Source organism: Pteronotus mesoamericanus, unplaced genomic scaffold (genome assembly GCF_021234165.1).
Source record: "Pteronotus mesoamericanus isolate MK-2021 breed Mesoamerican mustached bat unplaced genomic scaffold, CSHL_Meso_final contig_94, whole genome shotgun sequence".
Classification (NCBI taxonomy): domain Eukaryota; kingdom Metazoa; phylum Chordata; class Mammalia; order Chiroptera; family Mormoopidae; genus Pteronotus; species Pteronotus mesoamericanus.
The window spans coordinates 23,526,580-23,540,690 of NW_026555285.1; positions in this window are offsets into that span (position 1 = coordinate 23,526,580).

Sequence of the window (14,111 nt, forward strand, 5' to 3'; positions counted from 1 at the left end):
TGGGATAATTGTCACTGTTTGGCTTTTTTTTTTCTATTTAACTGTAGTAAAATTTACATCTTATAATTTCCTTGGCAAAATTTTCACCATCTCCGATCTCAAATGGATTGGCCACCAGGGATGAAAGAAATATCAGGGGTTTTTTCCCCCCCATCTTGCCTCTTACCTCATTAATCTTTTGTTATGTTGAACAAAAATATGTGTGTCAATTCCACGTCTGCCTCCAGTCTTCCTGTGACACCATCATTGACTCAACATCAGGTGATAATAAGTTTAGAATTCAGGAAAATTCACAAGAAATGTTATGTTCCCCAACCTATGTTGTTTCCATTGAATGACAAGCAGTAAGTAATACAATATACTGATGTGGAGTTGCTTTGGGAGGTAAGGCTCCATCTCAAGCAGAGCTTGCAATTCTCTTCACTGGATAGGTGCACTCCACTATAAAAGATGAAGTGGAAGGCAGTTCTGTCAATTTTAATTCATTTAACCAATCTCTGCCATTTCTTTCCAATTATATACTCTGTATATCACATCAATGAGTTAGTGTTAAGCACATTCCTCCCATTGCAGCCATGATCTACCAGTTAGGATATCATAATGAAGAATTCTGACAGCTAGATACACTTGCCCAACTTGGTAGAATAAAACATTTATTTCTGGAGGCATAGTCTTGGATCATGCTTTCAGGAGTTTCTGAATCTAAGCTAATTGTTTAGAGCAGCTATTATCTTTTTATCTGCATATGTATCTGCATATGTCATCATCCTAATTATCATCTTTTAGATATATCTTGTCAAAGATACTTTGCAATCGGGAATTTTAGAAATAGCGTCCATATTCAAAATGTGTCTGATTAACAAAGTCATAGAGGTTTCATAAAATTTTCAGGAATAATTTTATACATTACAAACTACTCCAAAACTTAGTAGCTCTCAACGACCACCATTTGATTGTTCATATTTCTATCAGTTCACAGTTTGAAAAGCTGGGCTCAGCTGAGTAGTTCTTTTGTTGATCTTGCTCATGGTAACCATGCAGTTACAGTTTTCTGCAGTTGCATGGTCCTAGATGACCTCGCTTACAAGTCTGGGGCTCTTTTGTTTGCTGGATAGCTGGATGTTCTTTGTCCATGTGATGTCTCTCTTTGCATGATTTCTCATCTTCAAGAAGGCTAAACTGTGGTTACTTGCAGAATGAGTGCCTTGGCATTTCAAGTGGCATATTCTATTGGTCAAAGAAAGTCTCAGGCCCATTCAAGGTGCCACAGGAAAGGCCATAGATCTTACCTTTTGTGGGAGGAGCAGACAAAAAAGTAACATTTTAAGCTACCACAATCCACTCAATTAGCACATTGTATTTCTAGTAAAGCAGAATGATATTCTACAAAGAAAGATAGTATTGTGGTTAAGGGTGAAGATGCTGGAGCCTGGTAATTAATGAGAGCAATATGTAAGGCAATAGAGCCACTGGTTTAGGTTAAAGACTTTGGAATCAATCTTCTAAGTTTGATTCTTAGTTTCTTCATCTAATATTTGGGTATCTTGGTTAGGTTACTTTTAAACACTATGACTTGGGTTTTTACTTTGCAAAGTAAGAATAATAATTACAATATCACAAATGGCACAGAGTTGCTGTTAGGATTGAATAATTATAGTATATGTAATGCTTGGTCTAGCTCTTGAATCATTTTAAGGGCTAAATAAATGTTATGAATCTTTTGTTACATAATTTACATTTTACATTGCTCATCACATAGCTATTTCTTTTAAAACTTTTATGAGTGATTATTTAGCTTGTGGTCAAGTATAACTTACAGCATTTTTTCCATATATATTACAGTCAATTCCATATTACCTTTTTTTTTCAAAATATTATTTGAAACTTAAAGCTTGTGCACTGCTTTCTCTAATAAATTACTGGTTTTATACACTCATTTTAGTTTATAAATACATTTTTTAATTTCTATAATAATTGGTATGCTGTTAGAAATTCCTTCAATAACTCTTCCATTATTGACATGGTGATATCCTTAACTACTTGATAAAAATAGTTTTTGTTCAAAGAAAGCAAAATACAATTAAGAACTATTTCTTTTTTCTGTCTCTTATTAGGTTAAAAATTAATCCTTTTTATGCTTTCATTTTCAACATGCTGGAAAAATATACTGTTTATGTATATTCTTTTAGTAATGTTCATTACATTTCTAACATGCTCACTTTATTTTTTTATAGTTTTCTAATCCATCCATATTAAAGAGGTCAGCATGTAATTAAATTTCTCAAACCATGCACCCTGCAATCAGCTAAGTTTGTTTTGTAAAATTCTATTTCTACTTACTTTTAAAACAAAAAAGTAGCTCTTTAATTTATAAACTGTCCATACTTAATCTGACATATTGACATATTTTATTTATGGCTTTGCTCACCATTATTTTTTGCTCCTTTTAAAATGTTCAATTTTTTTCTGTTCCATTATATCATGGTAAATTCTAGAAAATGTCTGGAATAATAAGTTCCATCAGTGAAATTTTTTTCCTCAGTAAAATATTAATTTAGCTAGATATAGGGGCAAAGATTGGGATTTATTTTCTCTCACTCAGTGACATTGTATCTATTGTTCTTATAAAAACTTCTACCTCATAGACTTTAATTCTAGTCGTTTTTAACATTTTGTCATTTTCCTTGACATTTTATTTTATAATTTACTTTTTCTAGCTATGTTTTCTTGCCCTTATGTTTGTGTCATTCAGAGGGGGAATTTATTTTATACTAATGTATATTTTATCAATTATGGAAAATTGGAATCATCATCTATGTGAATTTGAATGCTCTCTCAATTATTTCTTTTTATTTTACTGAAATTTCCACTAAATATAATTGAGAATCACTCAAACTATCTTTTATGTTTTTAATTTCACAATGTCTTGGATGCCTATCTCGATTTTCACTATTGATTCAGTCTTCCCTTGTTCCCAGACTACCATTTAACTCCTTTTTTTTATTTTCATTTCAATAACTACATTTTTTCATTCCCACAGTTTTCATTTGTTCTTTTTTTCTTACCTTCTGATCTTGTTTTATGGATGTTATTTTATTCATAATCACTCTGAGCATTAAAAATACACTTATTTTAATATTTTCAGAGCACTCTGCTATTTTCAAGACATCTATTTGTTATGGACTTATTTGCTTTTCTCCTTGGCTTTGAGTTTCTTGTTGCACATTTTGATTATGTTCTCGGGGTTCATATTCCATATGAGTTTTTCTTTTTCTACACTTATTCACTTTTTAAAGCATTTTTATAGTTGTCTCACACATGTCAGCTCCTTCTTAGGGATCACAACTCAGTGGCCATATTGCTTGAGGATACTTTCAAGGGGACTGCATAGTAATCTTAGCAGTCAGACACACACGAGGCTTTTGGACATAAAATTAGTCCCATTTTCTTCCTTTTCTAAAGACAAATCATGAATTATGCACCCAAATCTGAGGAGATAGTTGCTTTCCTTGTGCTTTTCTCTACTGTGGACAAACACAGTAACAGTCCCAGACTTCACCAAGAGTGCATTTACTCCTAGTCCTCAGGGGATGTGAGAACTGTTTCATCCTGATTCTTTGCTAGGATTGAAGTTCCAGGCTCCATTATCTTCTCACAGTACCTAGGGCTCTGCCTGCAACCCCAACTCATTAATGTGACTTTTCCTCTGATTTATTGGGTTGCCCAAAAAGTCTGTATGATTTTCTTCCATAAAATAAAAGACACATTTTTCATTTTCACCAATAACTGTATTGATTTGGATATTTTGAGTATGTCAGCTATCTCCTGTGTGGTATAATGCTGATTGTTCTAAATTAATGTCTTGATTTGTTTGCTATCAACCTCAACTGGTCTACCTGACTGTGGAGCATCATCCAGTGAGAAATCTCCAGGACAAAACTTCTCAAACCACTGTTGACTCATTCAATCAGTCACAGCACCTCCATACACTGCAAAAATATTTTTCTGTGTTTCAGTTGCACTTTTAACTTTCTTGAAATAATAAAGCATAATATGCTGAAAATGTTGCTTATTTTCTTCCATCTTCACTATTAAAATGGCTACACAAAAATTCACCAATTTTGATGTTTTTTGTTTTCTAAATGAACACTCATATGACTACTGTCACAATACTATCTAACAAAGTTGTTTCAAATGCATTTACAGACAATTAAGTGCTGCTACAGCCATCTTATGGAAAGAAACAAATAAACACTCCAATATAAATTCAGTTCTTTGGGATGGAGAAGACGAGATGAAATCTTTAATGTCACATGTTGAAGATAGCGGAGGCTCCACTGGCTAGGGCCACGGAATGACTCTGTGGAGAAGAGCTGCCTTGTGGATCTGTTTAGCTGCTGACTACTTTTACATGAGCAAGAGTAAGATGGTTCTTGTGTTGAACTTTTACGTATTTGAGACTTACTGTTACCAGAAGCTGTAGCCACCCTACTAATGAACTGCCTGATGTGAGTATTTTATGTCTTCTGGCAAATGCACCCTTTTATTAACTGCTGAATTTTCTGCTACACTATAGTAATAAACAGAGGATTGTGGTCTTTTTTTTATTTTTGTCTCACTAGTTATTTTTCTGTTGGAGTCTACCCAAACACCAAATCTATCAGTGTATGAAGATGTAAAAATTAATTCAAAATTAGATCAGTGTCATTAATGTTAATTCACCTTGTTCTTCAAATGGTATAAGTTTGGCTTTGCACACATAACAACCTGAAAATCTCTTTCTAACATAAAAATTATGAAAGACTCCTTATCACAAACTCTTCTTATTTCCTTCTAAAAACCTGTATGTCTAAATTAGAAACCATAGGCCCTGGGTGGATACTCTATTGTTGTATTATTTTCATATAAAAATTGTAGGTCTGGTGAAAAAAGACTACTGTTGTATCACAACAAAAGCAAATGAGCCAAGCTGACTCAGTTTGATGGTCACATAATGGGGAGTTCTTGTAATGATGATAAAATATTGCATTTATCTTTACAGAATACCTAGATAGCATTGCATTTAACCTATAAAGGAAATTAACTTCATCCTGAAAAGAGTATAATAACTGATATGACCCCATGCACCCTTTATGGGGAAGATAAATACATCTTTATTTGCATCTGGAAAGTCACATACTATGGGGCCTAAGTACAATGTTGTAGTTGTTGTTGTATGGATGCTTAAACATGGATAGAGAGATTTATATACTCTCTATCTATATGGATGTGAGAGAGGTACTGAGTAGCCATAAGACGAAGTGTCTAACAGTTCTATTGGCTCTCACCTCCACGTACACACATCTACATTATTTTCCGCATTGTTAACGCAAAGATGAGGGTGTGTGTGTGTGAGTGAGTGTGTGCATGTATGCACTAACATGTGCACCTAATACTGGGGAATTCAAAGTTAAAAATAAGCAATCATAGTTTTAATGCAATAATATTTAAAACAGCATTTAACACTTCTTCGGGGCTCCTGGAAATGTTTTAATAACAAATAAATATTTAACCAGAAATATAAAAGATTGTAAGAGGTTTACCAAATAAACAAGAGGAAAGAGGACAAAGATTCTTTACAGTAAAATGAAAGAACAAAATAGGGAGAATCTGAATTATTAGGCATAATCTCTGTACTCATTGTACCTAGGCTTTGCACTATTGCATGACCAGTACACCTTTCTTTGCACCCATGACAAAGAATGGAGTCTAGCATTTTATTTTTTTGCCTCCTGTTCATTTACTGATGAGCACATAGTGCTTAAATTGCAGCATTAAAATATCCACATCACACAGATACCCTTGAAATCATTTTATTGGTGAAACACGAACTATGATGACTTTGATATGAAATAATATAACTCTCTAATAAGCTTTATCTTTTTTCTGATTTCAGCTTTCAGAGTTCATTGCTTCCATGCACCAGAAAATCAAAATAATGTATTTCTGATAAAGTGTATTTCTGATACACTTTAATCTGCCTTTAAGGAGCAACTCCCTGCTGTTACTGGGCAGGCACTCAATAGTATCTTTACAGTCTTAGGAGCTTTCAATATTATCAGGTAATTAGGCATTCAGAAGGCTCTTTTGTTCTATATGACAAGTTTAGAAATATTTAATTTCTGAAGTTTCCTAAAGTTGTAGAGACCTTTCTAATTTTTTAATTGCATGGCCATGCACTGTGATTTTTTCTGCAATATGATATGCACCTTGCAAGTCTTGTTCTAAACTATCCCTAAATAGTTATCAGTGATAAGAATCACAATGGAGTGACAGTTACTTTCATTTGCCATTGTATTCCCCAGGAAAGGAGACAGCTTCATGTAGTGGAGACTAGAAATTATTTAGAGGGAGTGTTCTCAGTCAAATAATTTAAAATTGTATATTATTACTAACTGTTATGTGTAAAAACCTACAAATAAAATGCTGCATTTGGTTCACTAGCATACAAATGGTAATGGTAGTGGTGGGAAAATATGAAGTAGCTTGACTTCTCTTTTACATTTCTGTAAAAACAGGAAAATTGGGTAAATGTAAACAAGAGTTACAATTTAGCAAATGATCTTTATTACATCTGTATTGCATTCATAATCTTCTGCAAGCATGGGAATAAAATCAGCCATGTGTACTGGAAAAGAATCTCTAGTTCAATTGTCAAATGCTTGTCAAATACAAAGGAACAGAGGATATTTTCCTAAGGTCTAGCTAGCTGATGGTGTCCAGATGCCAATCTGTTAAAAGCCACTTCAGTCATCATTTTCTGAAACCAGGTTCACAAGAGCAAAGTCAGTTTGTTAAAAAAATTTAATTATTGCACCTGTCCTTTCAAGTCCGTGAAAAATATTACCTTTCCACTCATTGAGAAGTTGTTTTTAATGTGCACAAAGGACACTAACTCTGATAGTTACACCTGATGTGTAAACAAGCTATGCTGCTGTTGAAAAATATTCTTATTTTGGATGTGTCAAGGAGAAAATAACATGCTTAATTTAAACATATAGGAAGACATCAGTTTGTTTTCATTTTAAAGTAGAGTTATCAAATTGAAGACCTTCTCTAGAATAAAACTGTTAGAACAAATTGACAGTATTCCTGAACTGTAACTTGATTAATTCTGCTCTTAGCAATTGCATTATACATGATCCTTGGTTATTCAATGAAGTAATGAGTAGAGTGTTTTCATAAGTGAATTTCAGATTGAAATTAAACTTCACTACATATTGGTGGTATTTGGAGATTATATGCTCAACACGCATTATGTTATTGCATTTGTCATGACTAAAAACAAGGTAATATGAACATTCTCATGTTTATATAACTGTAACTTAATTGTATCACAGGTGATTAGAAAATCTTTATTTTAAAAATGATTAATGATTCCAATCTACCAATACTGTAGATTAGTAATTATAATTAACAATAGCAAGGAAAATAATCTTAAAAAGTAAATAAATGATCTAATTTTCTTTTAAGTGACCAATAAGTTTAATTAAAAATAATAATCAGCCCATAAACTTAGTCATACTATCGTTTGCTATGTAATATTGATTTATAATAATAGGAAGAAAATAGAAATATAAGTAATCTTGAGGTATAATTGTGACATTTATGCTAACTGTATTGAGAAAATTAATATTAATAATATTTAAGCCATTTTCTAGTTTGATAACTATAATATTTACCCACCAAATAAAATTACTATTTATGCAGGAAAACTAAGTGTTGTAGCAAAAATGCCTAAGGTAATTGTATCAACATAATTATTTTAAACTTCAGAGCAATGATGTTGACAGATTAGAGGACTAAATTCTTATAATAGAGTGTCATAATCCAAATAAAATCTAATCAACTAAGGTAAAATTACACCCTATCTATGGAAGAAAGACAAGAAATCTAAAGCTGTATTCTTAGAAAACTTAAATTACTTTCAGGATGATTTTGTATTTATATTTTTCAGCATATTACTGCACTAATGGAAAACAAAACTTGTTTTCAATAATGGGGGCAGATGTATGGGATGATTAGTTACATTTATACCACATTTGCCTTCAAATTATGGCCTTTGAAAAAATAGACTTGTACACAGTAAATTGATTTTCATGGTTTTTGGCATCCTTTATTTAGTAAATTGTGTTTTCTGTTGGTATATGATTTTGTTAATTAAATTCTTTAGTTTTAAATAAATGGTGTTTTTTAAAGGAAAAGAAAATGAACACATGCTTGAATTAAACATCAGCGTTGTCTGTTTCTGTTATCCCTTGCTTTTGTCACAACTGGGCTCCTCTTAGTTCAGCAAGATAATGCAACAATATATTCTGAGCTTATTAAAAAGATAGACATAAGTGAAGGGACTTAATTTAGAGTGTTTTTTAGTTAACTGTTAAGATATTCGGAGAAAAAAATCACCTTACAGTAGAGATAGATAGATAGATATGGATAGGGATAGACAAATATATCTAAAATTATAATTACATTATCAACATATTCTGCTACATATACATATATTTAATGAAGGGAGGATTTTAGGTTGAGAGGACAGATGAGGCTAAACCAAAATGAAAGCAAAAACTTACAAATGCTAAGCCTTTGGTCGTCTATTTTTGAAATGTGAACAGAGTGAATGTGGAAGCCAGGTCAAGGTATTCTGCATATTTTTTATCATGGGTAGAATTAAACTATGTAATCCTATATGAAGAAAATGTTATATGCATAAGCTACTTTTTCCATCAGTTAAGCCAAGGAATAAATATTAGGAAAGGTTAGGGAATATTTTTTAAGTGTTCATTCAACATTTCGTTTCTATGTCTTTGAGGGGTAGGCCACATAGCAGGTGAGAGTTAACAGTAAACATCTACCCAGACTTTGGTTAAGTATTAGATGATTGCAGAGTTGACTACATCATCTCTATAAGCTCTAGGCATATTCTGCCTTTTGCATTCAAGTCAATAAATATGGTTCATTCTGCATATAAACACTTAAATATCAGTCGCATAGTAACAAGAGACACAAAAAAATCTCACACAGTGTTTTTGATGGGTTAAGTGACAGTGGTTTCAAATGAGCACCTTGAACCACCTTCATTCCACTTCATAGTGTGTGTTCAATTCATAAGTACTTGACTTGTATGCTTTCTAAGTTGTCAGCATTCTCTTCCTTTGGGAGATAAATTGATATCTTGCTTAGAAATGACCAAATAGAGTGTCATCTGTTACAGTGAAGGGCTACTTCAAGGACAACTTTTATTGAGTGTGGGTTGGAATTTTCATTGCAGTAGCAAAATTGAAAAGCATTATTAGTAGGTCAAGGAACTGTGTTTTTCTCTCTAAATTATTGTTCTCAATTTTTGCAGGCTCTACTCTCAAAATTGTAAATGATATGTAGCACATTTTTTGCATATTAAATTAGCAGAAAATTATTGTAAATCAAAATGGAAGAAAAGTTATATAAACAGACACTCTCAAAATCAAACTAATATTTTCACTATCAAATAGTGATATTTAGAACACCTAAAATGAAGCTCTGTACAAAATTAGTGATAGGATTTGATCAACTTATTTTTTTCAATTTCTTTGTTTATCTCATTGGCATTCATGACTACATTTGGTGTTCTTTGTGGGACTGACTCTATAATGCATTATCTTTTTATAAAACATAAATAAATTTTTAGATAAGCAAATAAATAAAAAAGACGTACACTAACAATACTAATCTAATAAACACTATCTTAGGGTTAAATTTTGTTTAAACTTGGTTAGGCATTTTAAGTAAATACTGTCATAACACCTTTTTATACTACACATAAAGAATCCTATATGCAACTTTATTTAATCAAAAAAGACATGTGTGAAGGAGAATGGTATTATCCTTAATCAAGATCTTTGGTAAGGATATATGTACTACTTTAAAATAAATAAACAAGGACATAGATTTTTAAGTTATGTCCCAGATCCTGCTTCTTCAAGACTTGTTCTGTAGATCTTGAGTTAGAGGTTCTGGCCTAGGTGTTATGTGTTACATCGCTGTTATGTTACTGTATTGAATCCAGTCCCAGGAACCACTCTATATAAAGAGGAAAATAGATAAATTAACAGAATGTAAAATAAAGAAAAAACGTGGTTGATGAGATCATTGGGTGCCTTTTATAAGTCAATCTTGTTTAATGTGATCCAAAGTATATTCAGATTTATGTACAAATTACACAGTTGTGTGAGCTAACATGTATTTTACTGTAAGAGCTTTACTCATTTTCTTTTGCTAAGAATTACTTCTTTGTCGGCATGTCCTTTGTTTTACAAGGCCTGCCCATAAAATTTCCAGCCATGTAATATGAAAAATAGAGACACTTATTGAAGAAGATAGAAGATACAAGAAACATTGTACGTAAGACAGCGGCACCTCAGTTCCCTTCAAAGTCGGTAACTTGGTACCTCACAAAGGTCTCCATGGAGGGGCATACTCATATGGATAACACTTTCCCAATCAGAAAATACAGTTAAAAAGGTCTTGATCTTGCTGCGACTTTGCTATACCTTCTTCAGGTGTGGAGAACTAGGCAAATTCCATTGGGACAACTGGGCCTTTGTTTTCAGGTCATAGCCATAGACCCACGATTCATCTCCAGTTATGACCTTCTTGAGAAATTTGGTTCATTGGTAGTAGTTTGAATCAAGTTATTAGCAATTGGAGCACGATGTTCCTTCTGCTCTGCAGCAGAAGCTGCATAATGAATTTTGCCATGACACATTTCATGCCAAGATCTTGCATCAAAATCTTGGACGCAGTAGTTTTTGGAATCCCCTGATCAGCTTCTAGTCTCCTACTGTCAGTCGCTGGTCTTTGCTGATTGCAACCTGTAGATGTTAAACATTCTCAGGTGTTCTGCTTTTTGCAGGCCTTCCTAAACACAATTGCTCTCAACAGATTCTCGACCATCTTTGAAGCGTCTGTGCCACAATTTTATTTGTACTGCACTCATTGCATCATCCTCAAAAGCCTTCTGAATCATCCAAATAGTTTCTGCGGAAGAATGTTCAAGCTTAATGCAAAATTTGATGCAGAATTCATTGCTCTACTCACTCAGTCATTTTGAATATGATGGCCACACAGTATATATACTCACTCAAGGGCATCTACTGCTCCCACTGAATAGTACAGTGAAGCTGTTATTCTCCAGCCATGCACATCCCAGTCTACTTTCCCAGCGATGTTGTACAAACCGTTCTCATTATATTAACAATGGCTGGACTTTTTCTGAACAGACCGTGTACATTGTGTGAATGTTTTTCCATAGAATATATCAGAAAGAAGGTAATTTTTTTAATTGAGGGAAAATTATGTACTTGATGCTAAGGAAGTAAGAAAAAAGTGGAAAAGATGTTTTTGTTTGTAGACAGATTTATTTTGTTATTTTAATGGGGAAATTCAGAACAATTGCAGGATAAAGAATGGAAATGATTTAAACAAAGCAGTTTTGAGAACTTTTGGTTTTAAAGTTGAGAATTATGTCCTAAATATGATTTTTTTAAGCCAAGTTATCACTGAATTTCTGGAAGAAGTAAAGAATAAGTATTCCAGGAGGTACAGGAAAACTGAAGGGAATTGTAAAGGATGTAATATGATAGCTACTGAAGGTTTGAGGTATTCCAGATGGGAAAGAAGGTGCCCAAAGACAAAACCTGTCAAAGAGAAACATTCCTGCTGGCCATTGCTGCAAATCCCAGAAGGTACATTAATGTGGGAGAAGGCAGGCCCCACAGTATTAATAAGCTTAAAAACAGATTTAAATTGATCTCCTTTAGGTTATCTGATTTTTTTTATATTCTATTCTCTCCCCCGTGTTTAAGGTCACTGGGTTTTAATTGATTTACTTTAAAATGTTCTGAGTCCAGGTTAGAATTTAGCATGAAAACAACAGAAGAAGAGAGGAGACATTTCTGAGTAGAGTATCACCACAGTTAAGGTGATGAGGACTCCTGAAAGGCACAGCAAAGTGGGGGAAACTCAGGCACTTAACAGAAGAGCTGAGTAGCCAAAGAGTTAGTTAGAGGAAAGGCATTGGGGTAAAAGGCTGACAACAACTCACTTAGGAATTGCACTCTGAAGGTTTGATACAAGCTTCTTTCATTAGTCTAAGTGTTTCTGCACAAATAGCTTGTCATTACAATTTGGTTTAATCTTAGAAATTGGAGGAGCAGCAGACCTGTTAGGTCATAGTGCTTGTCACTCCAGTGCAAAATAGAAACATTGGCTCTCACATATAGGATTGTACAAATAAATGTAATAATGGAAAAATATATAGAAACTATTTTTTCTATAATAAGATTTAGGAGACACAATTTTTTTAAGATATTTTTTTTAATCTGACGTATTAGGACATAGGGGTCTCTTGTAAGGAGTGAGGCTGAGCAAATTTTTGAGGGGCTTTAGGACAAGATAGTAGGACTAGTAAATGAAATCATGGTTAAGGACCCACGAAGAAGAGGTTAACTTATTTACATGCAACTTTGATAATGGTGCTTAATCCTTCTCTGCCAGAGTTGCAATTAAAAATAGCGGTAGGATGCTATCTCAGATCATTGCTGTGGAGAGCATCAAAGTATAAACTGTATTTTAAACTACTCTTTAAGTTTATTCTGTTCAGAGAAATCTTGATGGTGTTATTTATTTTCTTTCATATACGGTGAAAAACAATTGGGGTAACTGATAAGAAACATGATTGATTGATAGGTATATTCAGATATGCTGATCCAAAATGTTCTGATCTTACCATAGCTTTTGTGTGTTGTTTTGCAGTCAGAGAAAAGAAAAAAAGCAAGAGTGTTAAATCACTAGCAACAAACCCTCTCAGCTCCCAAACTGCATAAATATTACAGGAGAGTGAAGATATAAATTATCTGAAAATTGTTTCTATGCTTTGGACTATAAAACAATGTGGCATTCATAAATAATTTTACCCTCAGCATTGTTCTGCCTTTGAAAATTTAAGTTATAGAATCTCTTTTCATCTCTAATTTCAGATCTCATTTATTTCACTTACCTAATCATTTAGCTGACAGTGATAATATGTCTGTAAAATATCATTTTTTGATGATGTCTCTTTGACAGACAGATTTTGTTTCCTTTTCCCACTTCTCTAGGCTAGCTCTCTGTCTAGCGACTGCTCCTGCTGGTCATGTCAACCATCAGGCACTCTAGCAAATGATGGGAGATCAAAGGAAGGAGGAGATGGTTTAAGTGATCAATCAATTTAATGTGTAGGTTGTTGAGGCATGGAAACATTTCAACCAACTGCAGCATTCTTGGCCGGGTTTGAACATATATATCACATGTATACAAACTTAACTGGGAAATATAATTTAATGATTTATATACTATAGTGTTTTCATGACGGCGCAATTCAACTACTATCCTACTGAGATTTCTGAAGATTGTCCTTTGGGAGATGTAGTGATGGTCTCAAAATCTACCCTGGTCTACTAAAGAGAATAATAAAGCTCACAGTTTTCATTTGTTAGTCTAGAAAATATTTTATGGTGACAATAGTTTCTATTATAACAAAAAGTGTATACAAATCTCAAAAGCATAACTATTCAATTTCTCAGCAAATGAATAATATGAATCTAAGAAGCAAGACTACAAAGAAAACCATACAAGAAAAGTATTCACAAACCCCTATGTTAAGTACTCACAAAAAGGGTACAAGCAACAGGGAAGTTTAACTTTAGAGCAATAATAGCAATTGCTGAGGTAAGCGAGGTAAAACATTATAATGACAAATAGATAAGTGTTTTTCGTAAAAGTTTGAGAATAATTGTGATTTAAGTGATTAGGGCCTGCAAACAGCAACTCTAGATGCATATCGAAGAACAAGTATAAATAAACTATACTCAGCCTGAGATGCGCTGTTGGTAATTTATTAGTTTTTTTTTAAAAATTGTCACATATAATGAACCCTATCTTAAATATTCTCTTCCAATTTAAATAGCTGCAACATATGAAATAGGTATGCATATTTAAAATTATTTTGTAATAATTATTTAATTTAAATGGATTTTTTTGGTTGAGCTCAAACC